The sequence below is a fragment of the Cnephaeus nilssonii genome, assembly GCF_951640355.1.
Source record: "Cnephaeus nilssonii genome assembly, chromosome: 10".
Taxonomy (NCBI): Eukaryota; Metazoa; Chordata; class Mammalia; order Chiroptera; family Vespertilionidae; genus Cnephaeus; species Cnephaeus nilssonii.
Genome location: NC_137081.1, coordinates 84,172,855 through 84,197,780, shown reverse-complemented (window position 1 = coordinate 84,197,780; position 24,926 = coordinate 84,172,855). Strand labels below are relative to the sequence as shown.

Sequence of the window (24,926 nt, the reverse complement as noted above, 5' to 3'; positions counted from 1 at the left end):
TGGATTTGACACCAAAAGCACAGGCAAGCAAAAGTAAAACCAAACAAGTGGGACTACATCGAACTAAAAAGTCTTTGCATAGCAAACAATCAACAACATGAAAAGACAACCTGTGTAATGGGAGAAAATATTTGTAAATAAGTTACCTGATAAGCTTATATCTTATACACCCAGCTATATGTATCTGATAATATCCAAGAAACTTACTTGTATACAACTCAACAGTTAAAAAAAGAGACAAATAAATGGGCAAAGGACCCGAATATACATTTTTCCAAAGAAGAAATACAAATGGCCAATAGGTACATGAAAAGATGACCAGCAGCACTAATCATTAGGGAAATGTAAATAAAAACTCTTAGGATTATCATTGAAAAGTCAAAAGATAATAAATGTAGGCAAAGATGAGGGAAAAAAGGGAACCCTTGTATGCTGTTCACAGGAATGTAAATTAGTACAGACAACACAGAAAACAGTATGGCGGCTCCTCAAAAAATTAAAAATAGAACCATCATGTGAGCCAGTAATCCCTCTTCTGGGTATTTATCCAAAAGAAATAGAATCACTATATATATTTTTAATATTTTTATTTATTTCAGTGAGGAAGGGAGAAGGAGAGAGAGATAGAAACATCAATGATGAGAGAGAATAATTGATTGGCTGTCTCCTGCACGTCCCACACTGGGGATTGAGCCCGAAACCTGGGCATGTGCCCTGACCTGGAATCGAACCATGACTTTCTGATTAATAGGTTGATGCTCAACCACTGAGCCACGCCAGCCGGGCTAGAATCACTATTTTGAAGAGAATTCTGCCCCCATGTTCGTTGCAGCAGTATTCACATAGCCAAGATATGGGAACAACTTGAGTGTCTGTTGATGGGTGAACAGATGAAGAAGATGTAGTACGTGTACACAGTGGAATATTATTCAACCTTAAAAGAGAAGGAAGTCCTCTGGGCATTATGCCATGTAAAATGGGCCAAACACAGGGAGACATATTACATGATCTCACATGTGGAATCTAAAAAAGTCAAACTCACAGAAGCAGAGAGTGGAATGGTCACCGGGCTGAGGGGTGGGGGAAACGAGGAGATGCTGGTCAAGGGGCACAAACTTTCACTTATAAGAGAGCAGGTTCTGGAGATGAGACGTCCAGCGCGGTGTCTACGGGGAACAGCACGGTACTGTGCACGTGGAATTTGCTGACTAGATCTCCAGAGTTCCCAACACACAAAAGTTGTAATTATGTGAGGCAATGAACATGTTATTAGCTTGACTGTGGTGATTACTTCACAATGCATATCTATATCAAAACATCACACTGCATACCTTACCCATTAACCATTTTGATTTGTCAAGCATACCTCCTTAAAGGTGTGGGGGGATGAAAAATAAACAAAATCATGGTAGATATTAGACCAGTCACTAGATTGTGTTATTTAATAAAGAAGCACGCATATTACTACAGCACATCCTTTTTAAAATAATCTAGAAGCTATGTTTCAATAGCTGGTTTCCTTTTCGACCCTGTTATTTTATTTCATGCATTGTTCTGCACGGAGGTCCAGGGGCTTCACCAGCTGTGGGTCCCCGGGGGTTCCTGGCATCGAAGGGTTAAAAACCACTGCCTGGAACCGGCTTTAACACCCTGCAGTGGCTGCCTCTTCCCACGCTCCACAGCGGTCCCCGGGTCGCTCAGCACCAGGTGAAGTGGGTGGGTGGGTGGGGGGTTTACAGGGTCTAATGCGAGGGGCAGCAGGGGACCAGGAGCCCGTGGCAGGCTCTGTCATGGACCAGCCCCTGTGCCTCTCTGGCATCCCACCTTTGTGAATGGAAACCACAGTCTCCATCAGAGATAACAGACCAGCAATCCTAAAAGCTTTGAGAACTGTGGCATGGACTTAGGAGATGCCCACTACGTCGTGCCAGACACTGCCTTTCTGGGAGTGATGCCGCCCAGTCCTCACAAGAACTCCCCGAAACAGGTACTGTTGTTACCCCCAACTTAAAGAGGAGGGAACCGGGGCTCAGAGAGGCTGAGGAACTGGGCCCTCGGCCTCTCGCACTTTAAAGTGGTTTCAAAGCATCTCCCTGTCCTCACAGCACATCAGGGGCCAGCTGAGCTAAGCCTCTTCGGGGTTATTTTTGTGGGGACCCACAGATGGAGGGGCCACGCTCACACAGACATGCAATACCAGTCGGGACCCCAACCTGCTCATTCGGACTCGACTGTGGACAATCTGCCTGGCTCTGGGGGAGGTTTTTGAGTGGAGCAGCCCCTGCGGGTGCAGGGAGGCCCCGGACTCCTCTGTGCACAGGCTGGAAGCTGAGCCCATGGCTGCTGGGGCGGGGGCGGGGGCGGGGCGGGGGCGGGGGCAGGGGGTGGCGGTTCTGGGGCCAGACTGCCTGGGTTCTAATTCTGACTGCCACCTGCTGGCTATATGACCTCGGGCTTCTCAGTGCTCAGTTTCCCCACTATGAAAAGGAGGCAATCAGACCTTCCTATGGGGAGATCACAGGAATAAATAACTCAGTATTTGGGAAGCACTTAGGACAGTGCTCGCTCAGCACACAACAGCACGCAGAGATGCAGGGCAGTAGTTATGACATAAATACTGGCTGCCGGCAGGAACCAGCAGCAGGGCCAGGCGCAGGAAGGACGCAGGAGACCCGGAGACCTCCTCAGTGTGGGGCAGAGGGCGCTGCTTGGCTGGGGCTGTGCGGTGCCTCGGGCTCCCAGGGCAGCTTAGGGGATGGGGCCAAGGTGAATGTGAGCGCTGACTGCCCGGACTCCAGCGTTCCCGCAGCGGCCCGAGGCTGGAGAAGGTCTGCGGGCACCTTTCCGAGTGGCTGCCTCGGCCCTGGACACACCAGCCCTGGGCGAGCTTTGCCCTCAAGGGGAAGGAAAGTAACCACACCACCTCCAGACCATCTTCTCCACATCTGCCAGCACCTTGCAGGAGCAAATTCTCCTCCCCCCCTCCCCCCCCCCCCGTCTCCTGAGTAACTGCTATGTGAACCCTCAGAGGATAAAGTGGGGAAGACGAGGTCCCACTCAGGCGGTGTACTGTCTGGTTTCCAGCATTGTGTGAGCGACTGGTGAGATAAGGCGCGCCCGCGCAGGGCGGAACACAGGGCAGCACGGGAGCCGGAGCGTCAGGCTTCATGGCACACGTGGCACCTGCTGGTTCCTGAAGAACCCCAGTGGTTTACAGACTCAAAGCAAAACCCAGCCCACCGGAAGGAAGAGAGACAGTGAGGCCTGGACTCGGTGCGCCGTCCACGTTGACCCCAGCCTCCAGCGCGAGCGGGAGGAGCTATTTGGAGCTGGCTCTTGGGGCTCAGTGCTCAGCACCCGACTGGGTACTTGCTTCCTTTGGGGGAGCTGAGACAGAGGCCGCACAGAGGGAAGCTGTGAGCAGGGGCTGGGGGGACCTGGGGCTGGTCCCAGCTTTGCCCCAAACTGGCCCTGAGACATGGGAAAGTTGCCGAGCCTCTTGGGGTGGGTTCTGGAACATCAGAGCCTCTCAGAGCTCCTCCCCTACCCCCCTGACCCCCCTCCCCCAGCAGGCTGGGGAGCTAAGAGATGCCCTGACTTATGGACCTCAGGGGCCCTGCCCAGGATGGAAAGGAAACATGAAGCATCTCTACTGTGCTTCTTGCCATCAGGATTCGGTCCTTAGGACAGGAAGCGGCCGGGTGCTAAGGCCTCCCGGTGAAGCCTCCGCCCAGGGGCTGCTCCTCAGCAGCGCTGACAGGCGGCCCCGGGGCCACGCCTGAGGTCACCCACAGCCACACCAGTTGCTCGTGAGCCTGTGCCTTTCAGCCTTAGCCCCAGGGCCTTTAAATGGGGACTCCAATTGCACCTTTCCACACGGGGTGCTGGGGTGCTGTGAGCTGAAAGGAGGAAATTCGTGCACAAGCTCAGAGCCCTCTCTTCTGATTGGCGCATGTGCCGGTGTGTGCCCGGGCTGTTCTCTGGGGTGCTTCATGGGCAGCGGGCACGTCTCAAAATTCTTTTGCCCGCCCAGTGCCCAGACCAAGGCCTGCTGCTGGTGGAGACTAATCCTGGCTTTGCCCTGGCTCCTAGGTTGTTCTATTTACAGATCTGGGGGAGGGGAGTGGGAGGGGATCGAATTGCTGCTGGGTAGGCTGAGACTCAGCCTACCCACAGACCTGCCTCCGCCCCTCCCCCTCCCAAGCTTCCAGCAAAAAACCAGACAGTCAGGCCTGCAGGAGCTCCAACCACAGGTCCTAGCCCCTCTGGGTCTCTGCCAGGCTCACCCATTCCCTCCCACTTCCTGGCAGAGGCATGGCAGGGCTGTTTGTGGCTGGGAGCCACGCCTGGCCCATGGGCCTGCCTGCCAGCTCCTGCCAGCTCCCAGGCAGGCCACTAATGGTGGGCAGTCCCCACACGGCCAGCCCTGCAGCCTCTTCGGCGGGGGCAGCAGGCAACCCTCAGGCTGAAGTGGCTGGGCGGGCCACAGCCACCAAGGGGTCACCGTGGGGGGGACTGAGGGTAGCTGGCTGTGGTGCCCTGCAGCTAGATGGAGAGATGGCCTTCGGGCCAAGTGGGGTGCCTCCCCCCCTCCCAAGCAGAGGCCAATGGAGCTAATATTTCTGGCCCAGGCTGGCCATGGGACGGAGAGAGGACAGGGCACAGTTCATGTCCTCATGCGGCCCACAGTTACCTTCAAGCTTTATTTTTAAATGTTATCTGATAGTAAAATTAAATTTGGGGGATACATTCCTGTTATTGCTACATTTGCGTATAAGTTAAATATATTTAAAATGTATAATTTGTGCAGTATAACGTGATATACAGAATAAATCAGATAGAAACAAATAGAAATGTAAAGGGATACGCTGGAATTTAAATACACATGGAAGCTCTAAATTTCCTTCGTCCCTGGGGAGTTCGCACCTGTTCCGCAGACCTGTGCCCAGGGAGAGTGCCAGGCCCAGGAGGAAGTTGAACCAGGTCTCCTGAGAAGAGGGCACTGGCTTCAAAAGGGGGAACTGGGCGGGCTGGCCTGAGCCGAGCCTGAGGGATGTGAGGAGGAACCGGGAAAAGCACTCCTGGAAGAGGGCCGGTGGCTGGAAAGGGCAGAGCGCAGGGACCCACCAGGGCTCGGCTCCCTGGGGCAAACTGGTGTGTGCCCACGCCAGCACCAGGGCCTCAGCAAAAGCCACAAGTGAAAACACAAATCCTTGCACAGACCTTTGTTTAAGCCGAAAAAGTGCAGAGTTGGAAGGAGTAATCTGAGAGGTTGAAACTCTGGTCCTATCCGATGATTTCCTCACATGGAGACACCACAAGTCCTCCTCTCTCTAGCCTCAGTTTCCTCATCTGTACAAAAGGAATGCCTACAGCTGCCCAGCTGCCCTCAGTGGGCACAGCGAGGGCTGTCACACCGGGGCGTTGCTCTGTGGCTGGAAACTTCTCTGAAGTCCTTGCCTGCTGGCTCACATGCTTGTCTGCCTCCCTGCCCTCCTGTCACCTTGGGGAGGGCAGAGGTTGCTGTGTGTGCTCCATGCTGTCCCCCTGGCACCCAGCACCATCCTGGCACATGATAGGAGTTCCATGAAGGCACACATCTCTGGAACTTACAGCTTCAAAACTCACTCTATCCTTGGGGGACAGAAATCCTTTCAAAATGCAGTGTGTATTTCAAGAGAAGGCAGTCAGATCCTCACCCGAAAGGCAGGGATCACCCAAGCTGCAAGAGATGCTCGTGGGTCTTGTCTTCTGTTTTATAGAACCTGCTCTCAACAAGGGAGGATGCCAGGACAGTGATCACAGCTGTCTGCCTGCCTCTTGCCTCCCCCGCCCCCTTTCTATTGAATTTATTGGGGTGACACTGGTTAACAAAATTATGCAGGTTTGAGGTGCACAATTCTATAATACATCATCTGTACACTGTATTGTGTGTTCACCACCCTAAGTCAAGTCTCCTTCCATCACCAAGCCAACTTGCCTCTTAAAATCTCCCCTCTCCCCACCCAAGTCCTGCTAATTTGTTGTGAACAAGAAATACAGACAACACACCATTGAGAAAGTGAAAAGACAGCCCACAGAATGGGAGAAAAATTAGGCAAATCATGTATCTGATAAGGGACTCGTTTCTAAATAGATAAAGAACTCTAACAACTAAATATTTAAAAGACAGCCCTGGCTAGGTAGCTCAGTTGGTTGGAGTGTTGTTCTGATACACTTAGGTTTTGGGTTCAATCCCCGGTAAGGGCACACACAGGATGCATGGATGGGTGTTAACAACAAATTGATGTTTCTCTCTCTCTCTCAATCAATGAATAAAAATGAAAAGAAAGCCTTGCCTCGATGGCTCAGTGGTTGAGTATCGATCTATGAACCAGGACAGGAGGTCACAGTTCGATTCTTGGTCAGGGCATTTGCCCGGGTTGTGGGCTCGATCCCTGATCATGAAGGAGGCAGTCATTCAATGATTCTCTCTCTTCATTGTTTCTATCTCTCTCTCCCTCTCTCTTCCTCTCTGAAATCAATGAAGATTTTAAAAAAATTAAACAGAAAGAGGTAAATATTAGGACAAATAACCTATATAAAAAGGGGCAAAGGACTTGAATAGACACTTCTCCAAAGAAGACATACACATTGGCAATAAGCACATGAAAAGATGCAAATTAAAACCATGTGGCATCAGTTCACACCTATTAGGATGCTATAATCGAAAAGATAAATAATAACAAGCGTTGGTAAGGATGTAGAGAAGTCAAAACCTGCATCCACTGCTAGTGGGAATGTCAAATGGTGCAGCAACTGTGGAAAAGAGTCTGGCGGTGCCTCAAGGGTTAAACAGAGTTTCTATGTGGCCCAGCAATTCCGGTCCCAGGTATATACCCAAGAGAAATGAAAACATATTTCCACACAAAAATGTGAACATCAGCATTCCTAGTAGCATATTCATGATCCCCCGAACATAGTTTGAGTGAGAGCTTCAGGACTCTTCACGAGCTTAATGTGTGGATTTTGGACATTCATGTTGGTGGTTCTATGATCTTCCAAAGTTATTTCCTAGCTGTTTTCCACATATTTGAGGCTTCTAAGCCCCATGACCTTCACATAATCAACACCATTAACTGTTGTTGTAGGGGCGGTGGTACAATAGGCTAAGCAGGCCTCTCAGCTTCTGAATGGGCCCTGCAGCTTTTGCTCACACAGCTACTTCTCTGTACTTCACCTCACGCAGCAGATAGCCATTCCTGGCCACATGGGGCAGCTGGCAGAGAAGGGTGCTGAGGTCTGAGGCCAACCCACCCAGCTCCCGGGGTGGGTCAGCCAACAAGGCAGATGCGATCTGGTAAGAGGGTGGGGGGAGGTATCATTTGCCAATTACCCAAGTGGCTGAGGGTTTACAAGGCACACAGCTGCAAAGCTGCTAGGGGGGGCCTTAGGTCCGAGTCACTCCCCTTTCCCCACCCAACTCATCCCCTCTTTAATTAGACAGAGAATCAGCCCCTGAGAGCCAGCCGGCTCCCACAACGCAGCCACAGAGTGTGGGCCCAGGAAACGCGGGATGTGCTGGATTTACTCCACTGCAGGTGCCTTTGGAAACAGCAAAACAGACCAGCAAAACACAGGCTGGGAGGCAGCGGGTCGAAGTGCAGCCCACACTTAAGAGCCGCTGGCCTCACCAAGTCACGTTACCCCCTCTGAGCCTCGGTTTCCTCATCTGTACAAGAGAGTGCTGTTGCAGTAATGAGCTATAGTCATGATTATATGAGATACGCCAAGTGCCACGGTCTGAGCCTATTAAGTTCACTCATTTTCATTTTGTTCCTCTCTATCTGGCATTTTTAAAAACCTCTTGTCTGTGTAAAGCAGAAATAGATGCTCCTAAATCAATACATGATGTTCCCTGCTGAATGGAAAAACTGGCTCTAAAATTTTCTAAAAATGTGCGCTGAGGTAATGGCCTGGAGGTTCGCACACATTTCCCACCAGGACAATTGAAGAAATTGACTTGCTGCCATTTGCGACTCAGGGAGTGGAAAGGGAAGGGCTAGCGGTCAGGGGCAGAGCACCAGGGTGCTTTGGGGTTAGGCCGTGGGCCCCATGAGCCCTCTAGGGGCAGCTGGTCCCAACATCAGGCTCCTTGCCAAGACGGCCTTCATGCCAGGAGGGTCTCCAGGCCCCCATCCCTGCCAGGACCCCAGCTCCTGGGTCTGCCTCCACCCCTTTGAGAGCAACCCCTTTCCTGCTGACAGTATTTCATTCTTTCCCGTCTGCCTCCTCCCTGGACTCCAAGCTCCACCAGGGAGGGATGGAGTCAAACTCACTTGGCACCCCCCGCACTTGGCCCAGGGTCTGGCACGCGTGAGGTCAAACTTGAGCCTCACTGGAGCCACCGGGAGGGCTTGTTAAAATGTGTTGCTGGGCTTCAGCCCCAGAATCTCTGGTGCTGCTGGTCCCAGGACCACTCTCTGAAAACCACTGCAGTAGAAGCTCAATGAAGGTCTGTGCAAGGCGTGAATGAAGGAAATCACTTGCAAGAACCACTCCACATTGACCTTTTTCTGGGTCCTCACACTCGGGCTCCTCCTGAAGCCCTCCTGACCCCCAGGCCCGGCAGCAGTGCTCTCCCCCCGTGCTCCTCTAGGCCTTGAGGGTCAGAGCTGGGTCTCTGTGGTGAGGAGAAGGCAGGCAGGACCATGGAAGCCTAGTCGCTGAGCCAATGAGGCCAACGCCACAGGGACGCTCCCATAGCCCCCTCCCCTCCTGTGCACGGGTCGTCAGGCCCACTGCGGGCTGAGGGAGAACAGAGGAGCGGTACGAGGAGACATCATAGATCCTGAGGACCCCTACACCCCAACTAGGGAGATCTTCACCGAAGACTGAGTTTCCCAGATGACCAAGAATTCAGATGGCCTTCTCTACAAGCAGGACTCTCTCACTACTGACGGCGGGGCCTGGAAGAGCTGCTCACTGGACACGTCATCACCAGCCACTGCCAGCAGAGGCAGGAGGGAGGCCAGTGCTGGCTGGGAAAGGGAGGGAGGAAGGCCCAGTGGTCAGCACCAAGGCCAGGAGCTCCAGGCAGTGAAGATGCTTTAGGCCCATGGTCCCCATGCTGCACAACCCAGGGGCACCATTTACACTGTAATCCCTTTACCTCTGGGGCTGTGCGGTTTTAGGCAATAGTTGGTCCTGTAATCCTCATCTGAAATGTTTCCTCATTCGTTATTCCCTGTAGACCTACTGTGTACCCCGCATGGAGCAAGGCACTAGGGCAAAGGCTGGAGACACACTGCAGCAAGGATTGAAGCGCTTCATTGATGGCACACCCAGCGCTGTGCCAGCCAGTGCGGAGCAGCTGACCTCCACCCAGTGAGGTCAGGGAGCTGGCATGGGGGGTGGCAGCCGCTCCTTCTGGGCTGGTTAATGCAGCCAGGCGGGAGCAGCTGAAGCTGCAGCCTCAGCGCCTGGGTGGGTGGCTTCTTGCTTTCCAGGGACTCTTGGAGCCGCAAACCCTGGGGCCAGATAGGTTCTGTGGGCTGTGGCTGCCCCACCCGCTCCCCTAGCCATGGTGTAGGTTTTCAGAATCAGGGCTAGAAGCTCTGCTCCCTGCAGGGGAGGGGTGGGTGCAGGGAAAGGGGCAGAGGCAGCCAAGCCACACGGGGGCAGCTCCAGGGGCTTCCGCCAAGGAGCTCAGCTGCCTCACGTGGTCTGACTCCAGGCTTGGGGATGCATGCTGCCCTGCTTTGCCCAGCGGATGGGCCACCTCTTCCAGGAAGCCTCTGAGGCGGAGGGAGGTCCCCGCTGATGCTTAGTGGCCTCTGGACTCCTGCAGGAGTCCCCGGGGACCAGCCCTACCGTGTGCCAGCCCCACGCACGACTGACTTCTGCAGGAGTCCCCGGGAGTGCCTCCTGGCTTCCTCCGTGGACTCACGCTGCACTGTCACGTTACCATTGGCGATACACACTGGCTCACTTGTCTGTCACCCACCGAACTAGGGGTCACTTCTTACTTCTGTGTCTCTAGCAACCGGCCTGGGCCTGGCACCAAGTGGTGCCCAATCACTGTTTGTAGCTTGAAGGACTTCGCTGCTGGACGGGCTGAGGGCAGTGTGCTGTGCGCGGGCCTTCTCCCCAGAAGCTGGCGGGGGCCCTCCCGTACCCAGTGGTGACTAAATACTGCGAGTTTCTAATCCCTACCGCAGCCCGGCAATTTAGTTGGACCTGGCCAGGCACTTCCTGTTTGATAGACTTAATAACACGGAAGACAAATAATGCCCATATGTACTTAAACGCTGCAAATAAACAGACAACACAATGGACTCACGCAGCTCTGGCAGAGTGGAAAGCCAAACACACACGTGAGGCATGTCAGCGGTAGCTGGGTACGTGGGTACCCGGGCGTCCAGGGAAGGAGGCTGCAGGAATGCTGGGTCAGTGGCTCCCCGGCCCGCGGGCTTCTGAGATGGGGGGCAGGTAGCAGCCATGCGGAGGAGTCTGCCCAGTCTCCATCCGGCAGGGTGTCCGGGGGCGGGCGAGGCCCAGCTGTGGCCACTGGCAGATGGCCTCCTTGGCCTTTCCCACCCGAGTCCTGCCTGGCCCCTCAGTGGCCACCACACCCAAGCATCAGGCTCTCCCCTGCTTCGGTCACAGCCCTAATTTTTTTTCTCGGTCAAGTCCCTTCCTCCAACTGATGGCAGCCTAGGTGGAGCGGAAAGGCCACCTCGGCGAAGCTCTCACCTCCTCGCGGCAGGATTAATCCCTCTCCCCGTCCCTTTCCCTTAGAGGCCCCTCCCCCCTAATCTCCATTACTCCTTCCCACATGCTAACGTTAATATTAACATTCATACCCTTCCATGTAGTAATTCACATTTCCCAGCCAGGTGAAATGACTAAGAGCTGCTGTAAATCCTCCCCATTTTATGGATCTGAAATAATCTAAGCAAAAAGCGGGCCTTTGCTGTGCAAATAGAAGCTGCTTTCAGGGAAGTCCCGAGTTCCCCTTCCCTGTAGAAACCCTGGGCTTCCCCGGCTCTGAAGTCACCGCCCCTGCAGCGAGGCAGCGGGCGAGTCACAGCCCGGCAGCCAGCAAGTGTCCGGCACGGGGCACGGGGGCAGAATTCAGGAGTCACAGAGGATAAGGTTTTGTGAGGCGAGGTCCACAGGGAACGATCCCGGCTCTGGCTTTGACGTGTAAAAGCTCTCATGACTTCCGCGTTGCAGATGAGAGAATTGAGGCCCAGTTAGGACTTCTTTAAGGCCCCAAAGTTGGCTCTTGCCCTGGTCCCATCCAGTCCCTGCATCCAAGCTTCCTGCAGGGTGGTGAGGGCGGGCGGCTCATTGCTGTGGCATGAGCAATAGCCGTCAGCTGGTCCCCACGGGTCTGCTCCCTTCCTCCTGGCCATCCCTCCGCCTTGCTGAGCTGCCTGAACCCATACTTTTTAGCCCCTCATTCTCAGGCTGTCTCTGCAAATCCACCCTCTATCCTGGACTCCAGACCATGGCCGCAGGGCCCCAGGCCCTCCCCCTCCCTCTTAGGCCAAGGGGTCCAGGAGGCATAAAGGAGGCTCCACCTGAGTCCGCCTCCCACCCGGGCCCCACAGCTGACCCGAGGGGAGACAGGGTGGAAGATGCTGGTCTCGAATTGGGGCTTAAAAGCGGGATTAGAGCCACACACATCTTAATTGGTGCATTTCTACCTTCTCTGTGGGCTTGGTCCCTTTCTGATGGACTCTCACAAACATCTTCCTGTTATATTTCTTGTAATACTGCCTGGAATTGTTACTTAGACATCATAAAAAAATCATTATATTTTTAAAAGGAAGGCAGAGAAGTTTCTACAAAAGCGAATACAAAAAGCTCAGCACACACACAAACACACACATATAAGCCAAACCCCACACAATGCACACACGTGCAAATTTGGTCTAACAGAAAAGGGCAGTTCATTACTACACCGCTTTGCAAAATAGAAGTGCGTGCATAACTTATAGGGCTTTTTACAAACATCTAGATTTTCTAATCATTCTAGAAAAATCCGGTTCGATTACTTACAGCAGCAGTTCTGTGATAAACCACCCGGAAATGGTTACCAATAAATAACATTTACAATTCCCAGTGGGTCTGTCTCCACAGAAATGCATCAGAGGCATTAACGACTTTTTCTCTAACACGCCGGACCCCACATGGCTCTCCCTCACCGAAGGCGCTGTGTGATAAATCCTGAGCCCTTCACTTTAACAAGGCTCCTGGCTTAAGGTTTAGATGATATTTCCCATTTTATATTGGCAAGAACTTCATTATATTCCCCTCTATGCTGCCAGTCGCCAATCTGCGGCGCCTGAATTGAGCCGTGCAGCTCAGGGCCTGGGGACCCCGAGATGACAGGGAACAGCGAGCAGGCCAGGGGCTGGTGGGGCAGGTGGGAAGGGGCTGCACACTCCCAGGGGGCCGTCTGGGACCTGCCCTCATCCACTTACCCACCACAGGCTGGCACCACATCTGGCGACGAGGGTCTGAAGCACCAGTCCTGACAACTCCACTGTGACCCAGGCCCCCCTTCTTGCCGGGTCTCCCTCTCACCTGTGGGCAGCCTGACTCTTGTTTGGAAGGCGAGGGACCTCCCAGGGGCTGGGACAGCGGGCGGCTGCCCCTCGGCCTGCACTCCGGCTCCCGACCACAGGCTGGCGCAGGAGCGGTCACTGATGATGGGTTACAGAGGGCACTGCACAGCCTTCTGGCCCCACACTTCCTGTTCGGGGAGGAAACCTCACTGATGATAAGTAAGGGCTCAGACTCAGTCTGTTTGCTCCAGGAACTAAAGAAGGAGAGCCAGCAGAACCCAGGACACGTAAAATGAATAAATGTCCTCCAAGCAGGGCAGACTGCCTCACCACAGTGTGTGTGTAAGAGGCGGGTAGAGGGGGGGGGGGGGGGGAGAGAGAGAGAGAGAGAGAGAGAGAGAGAGAGAGAGAGAGAGAGAGAGAGAGAGAGTGCTTTTATACTTTGGGATACAAAGCCAAACATAATGGCTATAGAAAGCGGCAATTTATAAATTGCTGAGGAGGTAATTTATTGCAATCACTGTGGCTGTCACAGGCTTAGTGATAATTCTCTCCACATTTTTGTGCCAACAAAGGCTTCCTGGCCGTCTTTCCTTGCTGGTCACCGCGATGGTGGGGAGAGACAGACAGGCCAGCACTGTCCCGGGGCAGCGCGGGCTGGGGCGCCTGCCTGCTGCTGAGGGCTTTCCCACTGGACTGGAGGCCGCGCCCACAGCACAGGGAGGCCAGCGGTTTGGAGGCTTCTCTATCATTAACGCAAATTATGCCAACTTCAGTCCTAGGACAAGTATTCGATTGTTTTCAACTTGTTTGAAAACTGGTGATCTTGGAAAATTGTAGCTCTGAGTAACCTTGGGCATTTGATAACCGGAATATACACCACAGGCTCAGACGGGTTTACTCTGTCATTCACAGAACAGGGCCCGCATGGTTGACTGCTGTGGCCAGGGTCGCTCTTCTGCTGGACAGAAGCCTCCTGTGGGCCGAGATGCTTAATCCCCCACCCCACTCGGTGCGTCCAGTGCACAACTACTGGAGTCCAGCTCGGAGTCCAGCGCTGTCCTACGTGCAGACTGATGCCGCCTTAGCTCATCTTCCACTCTCTCCTCCGGTCCCTGCCGCTCCCCACTTCTGCCAACGCTGCTACCTCCGCCGGACATCTGGGCATCCTCCCGGCCATCCAAATGCCCCTGCCCTGAAGGGCCTTGGGCAGGCAGGCACTTCCCAGCCCCACCGCCCACACGGTGCTCCAGGCCTGAAGTCAGAGGAGCAGCTGTGTTCACTGGTGGATCTAGTGGGACAGACCTGGGTATGAATTCGGGTTCGGCCATGTACCAGCCCTGAGACTTGGGCAGGTTACTCCTTCTCTGTCCGGATGATTAAGTAAAACAGGGAACTTGAAAGCCCCCAAAGCCACACCTTAGAACCCTCTTGTTTTCGCAGTTGCTGCGCACTGCTCTGAGCATGCTCACATTTCAGCTTGCCAATTAGACTCTAAGCTCCAGGAGCGCAGGGACCTGTCTGCCCGCCACACCTGTCTGCACAGTCCCGCACCGCGCGCTCTGCTCACTGGGGGTCTGTCGATGCCCGCTGGGCCCACAGGCTCAGGCAGTGAACACGGACACTCTGCTCCTATCAAAGCTCGGGGGGTCTGAGCCCCTTGGAGAACCGTCCTGTCAGGGGCCACACTTCCTCTGAAAGCAAACCCTCCAGGTTGGGGGCAGGAGCTCCGAGAACATCCCCCCAGTTCCTGGGGTCATCCTGGTCAGCTGCGATCTGTCCCTGGGGTTCTCACTGAGCCTTTAGCTGTGCCCTGAGCTCCCCCCAATCCTGGGAACCCCATTCCCCTCCCATAGACAGCCAGGCCAGATCAGAATGTTCAAGAAGAGCTGTAGAAGCTATGGGAGGAGAGAAAGCAGCTATGCCAGAACTCATAAGAGCAGAGCGTGCTCAGGCCTCCAACCTCCCAATCCTGGGAGGCCAGAGGGCGGGGGAAGCACCCCAACGCCCCTCACCATCCCGGCTGCCCCGGCTGGCACTGTCCTGTTCCTTCCCTTCCAGTGCCAGGTGCCACACATTTTGGCCGTTCCGGAGCCATCTCCATGGACCAGCACAGAGGGCCGGGTCTCGCCTCCTGCGCTGCTCAGCCCCGCCCAGGCTGAGGTTGATTTGCTGGAAATGGTGACGGACCCCCACCCCACTCGGGGCGTCCAATGCACAACGACTGACCCATTGCCGGCCGGGTCATCCAGAAAGCCTCGGTACAGGCCCTCGGCCACCACACACATCGGGTGCTATGGCAACAGGAAGGGTCACTCCATTAGACGCCAGCACACCATCTTTGGGACCTGCTGTCTACACAGAAACTGGGCGTCCACTCCACCCGGGAAGCTTAGCGGGCACATTCGCCTGTCCCCACATTACATTCACCTGTGACCGACTTTATAATCTTGGGGCCATTTTTTAGTTTAATCTCCTGATCTGATAGCGCCAGGAGGCTTAAGAAATGCGCTGTTTGCTTAGATCCCACCTGGCTCTCATGAAGCGGAAAAGGGAGACGAGAATAAGCCGCTGCGTGATTGCAGGACAATTAGTGTCACCTGTTGCATGTTCTGCCAGGTGACAATGGTGATTTATGAGGACAGGCTGATTGGGAAGAGTTGAGCCCTGGGTTGAAGTGACAATTCAGGAATTCACGGTCTCGCATAAATCACCCGTCACCGATGGAGCCCTGAGAGCAGGCGGGGGTCAATAGCTCCAGCTCAGCAGGGAGCTGTCTCTAGTTGTGAATCCTGGCTCGCATCAGCTGGGGACCTGGGAAATACAGTTCCCTCACTTGTATTTAGAAAAAAGTGGGGGGAGTGGGTTTTTCACAGGGTCATAAATGACAACCGACACTCATCCCGCCAGAAGTGGGACTCAGCCAGCTCTTGGGGCTCAGGAGACGTTTGTTGAATGAATAAATGATGAGACAGAACTTGGACAAGGATATATAGTTAGTGGTTAGGAGTCGAAAGTTTGGGGTCTAAAGAATGGATTGGAGTTCCGTGTGTTCTCGGGAGAGTTAAATAGTTGGGAGAACATTATCTATGTCTTAAGAATGGGAAGATTCGAATGTGCTCACACATACAGCATGCTTGGCCCAGGGCCTGGCACGTGGGAAGCTGAGTGTTGAGTGATGATGGAGATTTGTCACTTCAGGCGTGATGGAAGTGGTTCCGTGGCTCCCGCAGGAGGGCGCATGGCGAGGGTGTGAAGGGCTGACATGCAGAGGCCTCAGATTGGGAGGAGGTCAAGTTGGACATGAGGTGGGCCCTGCTGTAGCAGGAAGTGCGACTTCTGTCGCTGAACCTTTGAGAACCACTGTCTCTGGTTTTGAATCCTGGCTCGCATCCTCCTGGACGGGGTTGGCGAGGGCAGAGTGTGTGGGGGAAAAAGAGGCACTCACCTCTCCAAACCCCGAGAGGGAGGAAAAGAGCCAGCTTGGCCTTAGGCTCTTAAAACTACTTAAACTGGCAAGTGTCTCTGTTTTAAATCGCGGCCCATCCCTGGTGCAGATGCTGGAAAGCAATTTCATCGAGTGCTCAACCTACGTGGCTCAGCCTGCCCCGCCCAGGAAGACCCGGCCGCTGTGCTCGGTGGGGAGGGCAGAAAAGGTGGATCCGGCCTCAGGTGGGGCCCAGGGAGCCTGGACGTTACTGCACAGCCTGTTCCGCTACCCCAGCCCACCTGAACACCACCCACCTGCTGAGGTTCTATGAGGAGGAGGCAGGCTTCTCCCAGTGTGGGAGCCTAGGCCAGGACACTGAACGGGGAGTCCTGGGGCTGGGCCTGAGGCCAGCTCTGCGACAGAGAAGGGGGCAATGGAGGCCATTCTCTGGGCCTTAGTTACCTTCTCTAGTGAACTGAGGGGTTCAGACTAGGACAGTGATGAGTCTGGAAGGTCCCCTGGGAGGGGGAGGGAGGAAGGGGGAAGTATCTGATAGTGCACTCCTAAACTCATTGCCCTTCACATAATTAACCCCCCAGGAAGGCAATATTGTACCCTATTTATAGGAATATCAGGTGCAAAGCCTTTAGCAAGGTTTTACAGATGAAGAAACAAGTTCAGAGCTGAGGACTGCCAAGGTCATCACAAGGCAGAGCTGTGGGGATTCAGACTTGGGTCCATCTGATCCCAAAGCCAGGAGCCCTTCCCTACAGTCAGCTCAGCCGCTTCACCCCTCTACCACGGAGGTGAGGCGCGCAGCGGTGGACTTTAGTCATTCACTTTCACTTGTTAACTACCCAGAGCCCTGCCCATAACTGATAAATCCCAGGAGGGAAGAGCAATGGGGCGAGGACGGCTAGCATGGACAGGAGAGGAATCCACGTTTGGCATCTCCAGGCTGGAGACGTGGTCCCAGTGGGACCAGGCCAGGCCCAGGGAGCCCAGCACTCATGGCTCTGAGGCCAGGGCCCACCATTGGAGTCCTCCTTCAGGAAACCTTCTCTATCAGTGGCGCCCCCCGCCCCACTAAGTCCACTCATCCATCAGACACTGACTAAGCACATGCTTCATGCCAGCCCCTGGGTGACTTTGGCTGGGGGTGGGGCTGGGGGTGCACCCTGCTGATTGGGATTCCCTTGGCTGGGGTGGGACCAGGCATCTGTATTTTTTTAAAGATGTTTTTATTGATTTCAGAGAGGAAGGGAGAGGGAGAGAGAGATAGGAACATCAATGATGAGAGAGAATCATTGATTGGCTGCCTCCTGCATGCCCCACACTGGGGATCGAGCCCACAACCTGGGCATATGCCCTGACCAGGAATTGAACCGTGACCTCCTGGTTCACAGGTTGATGCCCAACCATTGAGCAATACTGGCCAGGCTAAGCGTCTGTACTTTTAACAATCCTTACAGATTATCTGATCAGTAAATCCTTACTGATCAGATAATCTGCCTGTTACTGGAATTACCTAAGGGCTATGGGTGTACCCCATAGTCTCAATAAAAGGGATAGCAAGGTCAGAGCCTAGAGTAGTCCTCCCACTAGAGGTGGGCCCCCGCCTGGCCCCCAATATCGCCAAATTAATACATTTTCTAGTCTCTTTTCATTTGTGTGCGGCCTTCTCCAGAACCCGAACCCTGAACCGGAACCCTGAACCACGCTGGCCGTGAAAGGGGCTCTCACATCCCACTTCTGGAGCCTGTCCTGGAGGTGGCCTGGCCTCTCAGTGCCCTCCGCCAGGCTCTGATCACTCCTATTGCCCCATGAACAACATTCGGGGTGGGCAAAGGTAGGCTTACAGTTGTGAATACCCGAAAGTTTACTTTGTATTATTTGTTATTGTACTGTTTGTATTACACCGGCAGACCTGCTTTCGCCGACCCCTGTGTTAGCTTCGCACACGCACAAGTGCCTTCCCTTCAGGAGTGCCCCAAGTTCCAGCCACGCCTCCGGCAGCCCACCCCAATGTCAGGGAAATGCACGGGAGAGGGAAGGGCTAGCCAAGTGCCCCCGCCTCCTTCCCACCGAGGTCGGCGCCTCGGACCGCTGCCTCCCCGGCCAGGGAGCAGCCGGGGAAGCCCGGCCCCCGGCCCCCAGCCCACTGCCCCGGCCCCGGCCCCGGCCCCGGCCCTCCCTGAGGCCGGCGACACACCGCGGGAGCAGGGACCGGTCACCTCGGCGGGTCGCCCCGCCAGCCCCCCAGCCCTGCCACCCCCGCGGCGCACGCGGCTCGGGGCTCGGAGGAAGCAGGGCGCGCGGCGTGGGCACCGGGACGTGCTGGGTCCCGGCGGCCGCAGTCGCCTGCGCACTTGGGGCGCCGCCGGCCTCCGCGCGGCCATGGCACAGGGGGGCAAAGGGGCAGCGCCGGGTCGCGGGCTCCGGCCAGGGCGCAACCCACGGCCCGGGGACCGTCTGGGGGACGGGTCACTCACCTCTCCGGCCCGCTGCTCCCAGCAGCCGCTGAAGGATCCGCGACGGAGGCGGTGGCCCGGCCCAGGCTCCTCCTCTGGCCCCGCGCCCCGCCCGCCCGCCCGCCCGTGGCTGCCGCTTATCCGGCTCGGCCACCTCCCAGGTGCGGGGACGGGAATGCCGGTCCGCTGTCCGCGCTGCCCGCTGCGCTGCCCCGGCGGCGGCGGCCACCTGGGACCCTCCCCCCTCGCCCAGTGTTCGGGGCCGTCCCTCGGCTTCCCGATTTGCCCCGTCGCTCCCCCGTAAAGTGTGCAGAACTCCGGAACCGCCTGTTGACCAGCACGAGGGGGTCGTGGAGGCCGTGACTTCTGAGGCCGCCCCCTTACTCGGGGGGGGGGGGGGGGCGGGGGGACACTCGAATCCACGCTAGTTCCCAGCGGCTTTTGGCGGTGGCACAGGGGGGAGAGCCACGTGCCCGGTTGGCCCTGCGTCCTTCTGCGCTGGAAGCAGCAGAGGCTCCTCGCCAAGCCTGCGCTCCGGCCTTGGCGGTCCTGCCCCATCTCTGTCCCTTGGCCACCCTTAGGGCCAATAGTCCCCGGCCGGGTGTCCAGGTGCTTGGGCCTCCGGAGCTGCGGGGCACTTGGCAGCTTGCCTCGGTCTGGACTCCGGGGACCCCAAACACCTCCCTCCCCGGCCTCCCTCCGTCCCCATGCTGAAGGCAGCACAACAGGCACGAGGGGGGCATCTCGTGGGCGCTCCCTAGAGGTTTGCGCCTTCATCGGATGCCCATCTCACTCAGGACCTCACACCGGGTCCTACTGGCAGCTCTTCCTCTCCCCGAGAGAACAGGGCTCGGCTCGGCTCGGAGGGAGAAGTTGGGCACAAGGCCACTCCTCAGGGAGGCTCACGTGTTATCTGATCCCCGGGACTCTCTCTGGAATATTGCTGGGGGCATAGTCCACCAGCCCCTGTAAAGACCTTCAAAGTACTCCAGGAAGCAAACCTGTGCTGGAGAGATAAGCCCTAACAGGGGTTATCTGAACCCCCAGGCAGAGGCAGCCGGCTGGGCCTCAGAGAGCACAGTGCGAAGAAGAAGCGGCAGAGTTCTCACAGCCCCGTGGCGGGAATGCTGCTGTGAGGGGCCTCTCCTCCCCCTCCCTGTTCCCCACCAAGACCCACCCGTGAACACCTAGTGCTTTCCCGCCTCCATGGGTTTTCTCCTGTTTAAAATAACCCCCTTCCCAGCCCTCTCTTCGGCCTGGCCCCAGGGCCCAGGTCCTCTCCTGTCTTCTTCCGGAACCCTCCTGCCCGACCCTGCCCCAGGGCATCGCCCTCTGTCTTATAGGTCCTTTATCCAGCCAACACTTAGGGAGCCCTGCAGTGCCACACAAAGTCCCAAGGCTGGGGACACGGGCGCCCATCGCCTGGTCCCTGCCTTTGGCTGGTGAGTTGCCTCTGCAATGAGTTGTCAAGTTTAAGAAGACAGAAACCAGTTTCTCGCCCCCCTTGGTGCCCCTAGCATGGGGCCCTGCACAGAGTAGGTGCTCTCCAAATACTGGCTCTAGCTGACGGGGGTCTCTGAGCATCCTTCCTGCAACTACAATGGGTGGCACAGGACATGGAACTTGGAAAACCGAGTGCTAAAGTCTCCCAGCATTTTTGGAAGGATCCCTGAATCTATCCAGCATTCCTCCCAAGAGATCTGGTAGGCATCTTTGTGGGGCTCCCGGGAGCTAGAGAGAGATCTGAAAGATGAACTGGCAGAGGCTGTGAGAACAGTAACCTCACAAGTGATCTGGTGGTAAATTCTTAACTGGCAGGTCCAGGTGGGCAACCACACCAGGCACAGGAAGTGTTTCTCTCACAGAACGTGAGCTCTCGCAGGGCAGGCGGTTTTTCTGTCTCATTTACTTTTGCGTTCCCAGTGCCTGGCACATAAGTAGGTGGTCAGCAAATAGTTGTTGAATGAATGCACTCCCAGTCTCACCCTTCTTCACCTCCTTCAGCATCTCTGGGAAGCTCCCCCATGGCTCTTGCCCACCTCTGGCCTCCTCCCTCCCCTGCCTGCCCCAGAGCTGGTAGGGTGCTGGGGACTGAGGAGTGCCCAGTGTACTAGTACCTCTGATGCATGCTGGGTATTCTCTTTAGGGAGCCTGTGGCTGCCACCTCCTGAGATTTCCCGTCTCCTAAACAGGAGGGTAGCCTTTTGGTTAAGAGGACAGGAGCATCCGGGATGAGAATCTAGGGTCACGTCCTACTTGGGCCAGAGAGAAGAGGGCTGTTGTTCCCTCTCAGCTTCTCGGATTGATGCAACATTTATAGGCCGCACATCCATTTTACAAAATAAATATTCTAACTGACTATTAAAGCGTGATGGCCAGGAAAAGCAGTGTGCCCTGATGTACTCTGACAGCGCTGGCTGGGAGCCAGGCCACGGGAGCCAGTCCTGCCACGGGCAGCACCCTAACCTGCGCTCACCTCTCCTCTCACCCGAGCGTGGGGAGACGCCTCCAAACGTGGGCACAGGGAGCTGCTCCCCTATGTGAGGAGGGAGTGGGGCTGCAATTTCTCCATGTAAGAACTTAGAGAATTTTTATGAGTTTATCTGAGCCAAACCGAAAATTGCCAGGAAGCAAAATCTCAATGGACTTGTTAGGGGGCAAAAATAGAATACTGGGGACTAGCTATGGTTATGGGAAATACGAATTATGTTTTGTTAACCATGATTGCCTTGTGCTGGTTAAAGAAAGGACATTCAAGCTGGTTTGGCTCAGTGGATAGAGCGTTGCACCCAAGGGTGCCGGGTTTGATTCTGGTCAAGGGCACGTATCTCAGTTGCAGGCTCCTCCCAACGGGTCCTGGTCGGGGCTCTTGTAGGAGACAGCCAATTGATGTGTTTCTCTCACATCAATATTTCTCTCTGTCTTTCCCTCTCTCTTCCACTCACTATATATTTAATATATATTTCCCTCACTATAATATTAATATTAAAAAAAAGGACATTCTAACCTGGCTGGGAGTTGTACACCCTCAGGACCTGGGAGTCAACGTTGGGCCTGGGAATGTGGTCCATTCTCATTCAAGAACTGCCTATTTTTGCCCGTGGATTGAAGGATTCCAGGTTCAATTTCAGTCATGGGCACATGCCCAGGTTGCAGGCTTGATCCCCAGTAGGGGGTGTGCAGGAGGAAACCAATCAGTGATTATCTCCCAATTACTGAAGTTTCTATCTCTCTCTCCCTCTCTGAAAATCAATAAAAGTATGTATATTTTAAAAAGAACTGCCTATTATCATGGAAAGATTAACAACCTTGTTGCCCAAATAATGGGGTCCCACCCCAGCTGCATAGCCTACTTCCCCATGCCCGTAATCCCTACTTCCCCATGTAATCTTTGTCCTACCTATATAAGCAGCTGGCTTATGGGAGGCTGAAGAGCAGATTTTTGTGGATAACCTTCTGCCAACAGTATTGGAATAAACGCTCATATATGATTTGACCCTGTCTCTGCTTAATTGGCTCAAGTAGTGACAGGCAGCACGGACCCATTGATTGTGCAGTTACAGACAGAAAACACACTGGAGAATGGCAGTTTTACAGCTTATTTTATACATTAGAATCAAAGGAGGAGATGCAGGGGATTACATGAAATCCATCGCTGGTTGATTAGGGGGAGGGAGAAAGCAAAGGGGGAAATCGCTGGGATTGGATGAAGAGTCAGATAGAGAGACACATACTCCTACATTGCTGGGTACAGGCTGGGTAACACAGTATATAGAGATGCTATGTGGGGAACAGATAACAATGAGGAGTCTGTGGTCTCCTGTTTTGGTAGGAGGTTGTGCCCTAAGGAGTCTGGAAAAGGAGATTACTCTGACATTTCAAAGGTATGTTATCTTAGATGCAAAAAGACAGTAGGCAGGCTCAGTTAAGGTCAAGACTGACCTTTGTGAAGGAAGCTACAGGCCTAGGATGTGTCCCTGCCATGGCTTGCTTCTAGTTAGAAATGTTTATTAATTTTAAAAACTTTATTGAATTTATTGGGGTGACATCTATATATATAAAAAGCCAGCAACCAGAATGCTGGAATGACCGGAACGACTGGTCACTATGATACCCACTGGGGCCAGCAAACCAGCCCGATCGGGGGTGGGGCTGGTAGGCCAACCTCCCGTGGCCCCTCCCCCTGGCTGGCCCCACCCCAGATGGGCCCCCACCACCCTGATTGGCCCACGGCCCCTCCCTCAAGCCAGTTCCATCCCTGATGGGCCCCCCTACTCTGATCAGGGGTAGGGCTGGCCAGCCAACCACCCATGGTATCTCCCCCAGGCTGCTGGCCCCCGATCGGCCCCCCCTCACCCCATTCGGGGGCAGGGCTGGCTGGCCCACTGCCAACAGCCCCTCCCCATGACAGCCCCATACCCAATTGGCCTCCCCACTCTAATCGGGGGTGGGGCTGGCCGACCAATCGCTCTCGGCCCCTCCCTCCAGCCAGCCAGCTGGCCCTGATCATGCATCCATCAGGGTTGGGCCGGCCGGCCAACCTCCCTCCATCTCCTCCTCCCAACAGGCCTGGCCCTGATCCGACAATTGGAGCCAGGCTGGCCGGACCCCACCCATGCATGAATTTGTGCACTGGGCCTCTAGTTGGTTAATAAAATTATATAGGCTTCAAGTGTACAATTCTGTAATACATCATCTATATATTGTATTGTGTTACTACACAAAGTCAAGTCCCCTTCCGTCACCATTTATCCCCCTTTACCCTCTTCTACCTCCCCCACCCCCTTTCCTTTAGCTAGGAATTTTTATGTTCAGACCATCCTGTGTGGTTATTTTAGGTCTCTGAGCTTGTAAGGCCACCATGCAGGCCTCCCCTAAGCTTGTCAGGTTCAGTATGTTGCCCCTTTTTCATCCACAAATTCAAGGGGTCTTGAGGGTGATTTGGGCAAATGGAGGGTTGTCTGCCACCCTGATGACTCAGTGGGTTAAGTCATGTCAGAAACTCCCAGAGCTCAGGTATGTGAGCAACGGGCATAGCCTGTGAGGGAGGGGCACTGATTGGGAGGCAAGCTGGCACAGGTGTGCTTGGGGCCTGGGATTTAGCTACAGGCTCTGTTCTCACATGGCACCTTATTTTGAGACTGAGATGTACCCACCCCTACGTCAATCTCCCTGCACCTGAGGTTGGTACTCTAGCTTGGCATAAGGCTGCCTTCCGTCTGGTCCTCGGCTGAAACATGAACTCTCCCAAGAGGAAATGTTCTCTGAGCTCAGCGGAATGGGGAGCCATGTCTCCTGTTTTGGTGGGAGGTTGTGCCCTGAGGACTGTGGAAAATAAGATTACTATGACATTTCGGAGGTATGTTATCTTAGAAGCAACATTTTCACAGGAATTGCCAGAGACTGTGTGCACATGGAAGTCTGAGAAATGCTGGTCTACAGTGCAATCGAGGAGCTGTAGCTGTGGTCAGCACAAGTGTGGAGAAGGTTCTGAAGGCAGCTGCTAAAGGGCAGGGTGGGTAAAGACCTGGGGGTGGGCTATTTTGCTCCCTGGCACATAGTAGGTATGTCTGTATAAGAAAGTCCACACCTACACAGAATTTTTATAAAAATTCATTTGAGCCACACAGAGGATATGCCTGGAAACAAGATAGGAACAGACTGAGAAAATGCTTCCTAGAAGGGCAGCTTGCAGCTGCTCTTCTGCATTTGGAACTGAGGAAGATTCCCCGAAGATGGGACGCAGCGAGGCAGGGATTGGATTACCGGAGAGTTAACAAGATTAGGTGTTCTCTTGAGGGAGGTTTTCCTTGAGGGGTCTGAAAAGAAGCTTTTCAAAGGTGCGTTAACTAGATGCACAAACCATGGGCAGAGTTTGCTTAAGACAAGGATAACCTTTCACTAGGGAAGTTATAAGCCTAAGGCATGACTTACCTACCATGACCTGTATGATCAGATCACCCTTTGGGGTTACTTTCTACAGAATCACCCCCCCCCCTCTTTTTTTTTGTCCACCGTACTTAATAACTTTTTGTGTGAGATCAAGTGTCTTGGCTTGTGACTAGGCCATCGCTGGCCAATGGGAATGTAGGAAGCTGGCCCAGCACCTCCAGGGAGCATTGAGTGAGCCCAGGAGCAGGTCCTTCCTGTGAGTGTGGGAGCCTAGCGTTGCCTTTCAGCTGGGGGAGAGTGCAAAGGCACCAACTCCAGAAGTCTGGGCCTTAGCCCCTTGCTCCGGGTGTGGTGCACATGATGGCCTGGGAGGATTTTAAATTGCAAAGCCTTAGGCCCAGCCTAGACCTCCTGAATCAGAACCACATTTTAGCAGGAACTGCCAGTGACTTCGCACATGCAAGTTTGAGAAATGCTGGTCTACAGTGCAATCGAGGAAACACCCAACTCCTTGCACACCTAGGCCAAGACAGAAAGCCGATACCGGGCCACACTCATCCTCACTGGGTCGCACTT

General features: G+C 54.6%; 1 protein-coding gene across 2 annotated transcripts in view; it reads right to left on the bottom strand.

Annotated features, from left to right (window-relative positions):
- Positions 1 to 18,512, bottom strand: part of STEAP3 (STEAP3 metalloreductase) — a 39,213-nt gene extending 20,701 nt beyond the window's left edge. The window contains exon 1 of one of the 2 annotated variants that reach the window (XM_079782976.1): positions 18,480 to 18,512. The gene's annotated coding sequence lies outside the window, so the exon portion shown is untranslated. Of the gene's footprint in view, positions 1 to 12,576; positions 12,682 to 18,479 lie in introns of those variants that run through there. The other variant, XM_079782975.1, reaches the window with a different exon arrangement.
- Between the last annotated feature and the right edge of the window lie 6,414 nt (positions 18,513 to 24,926).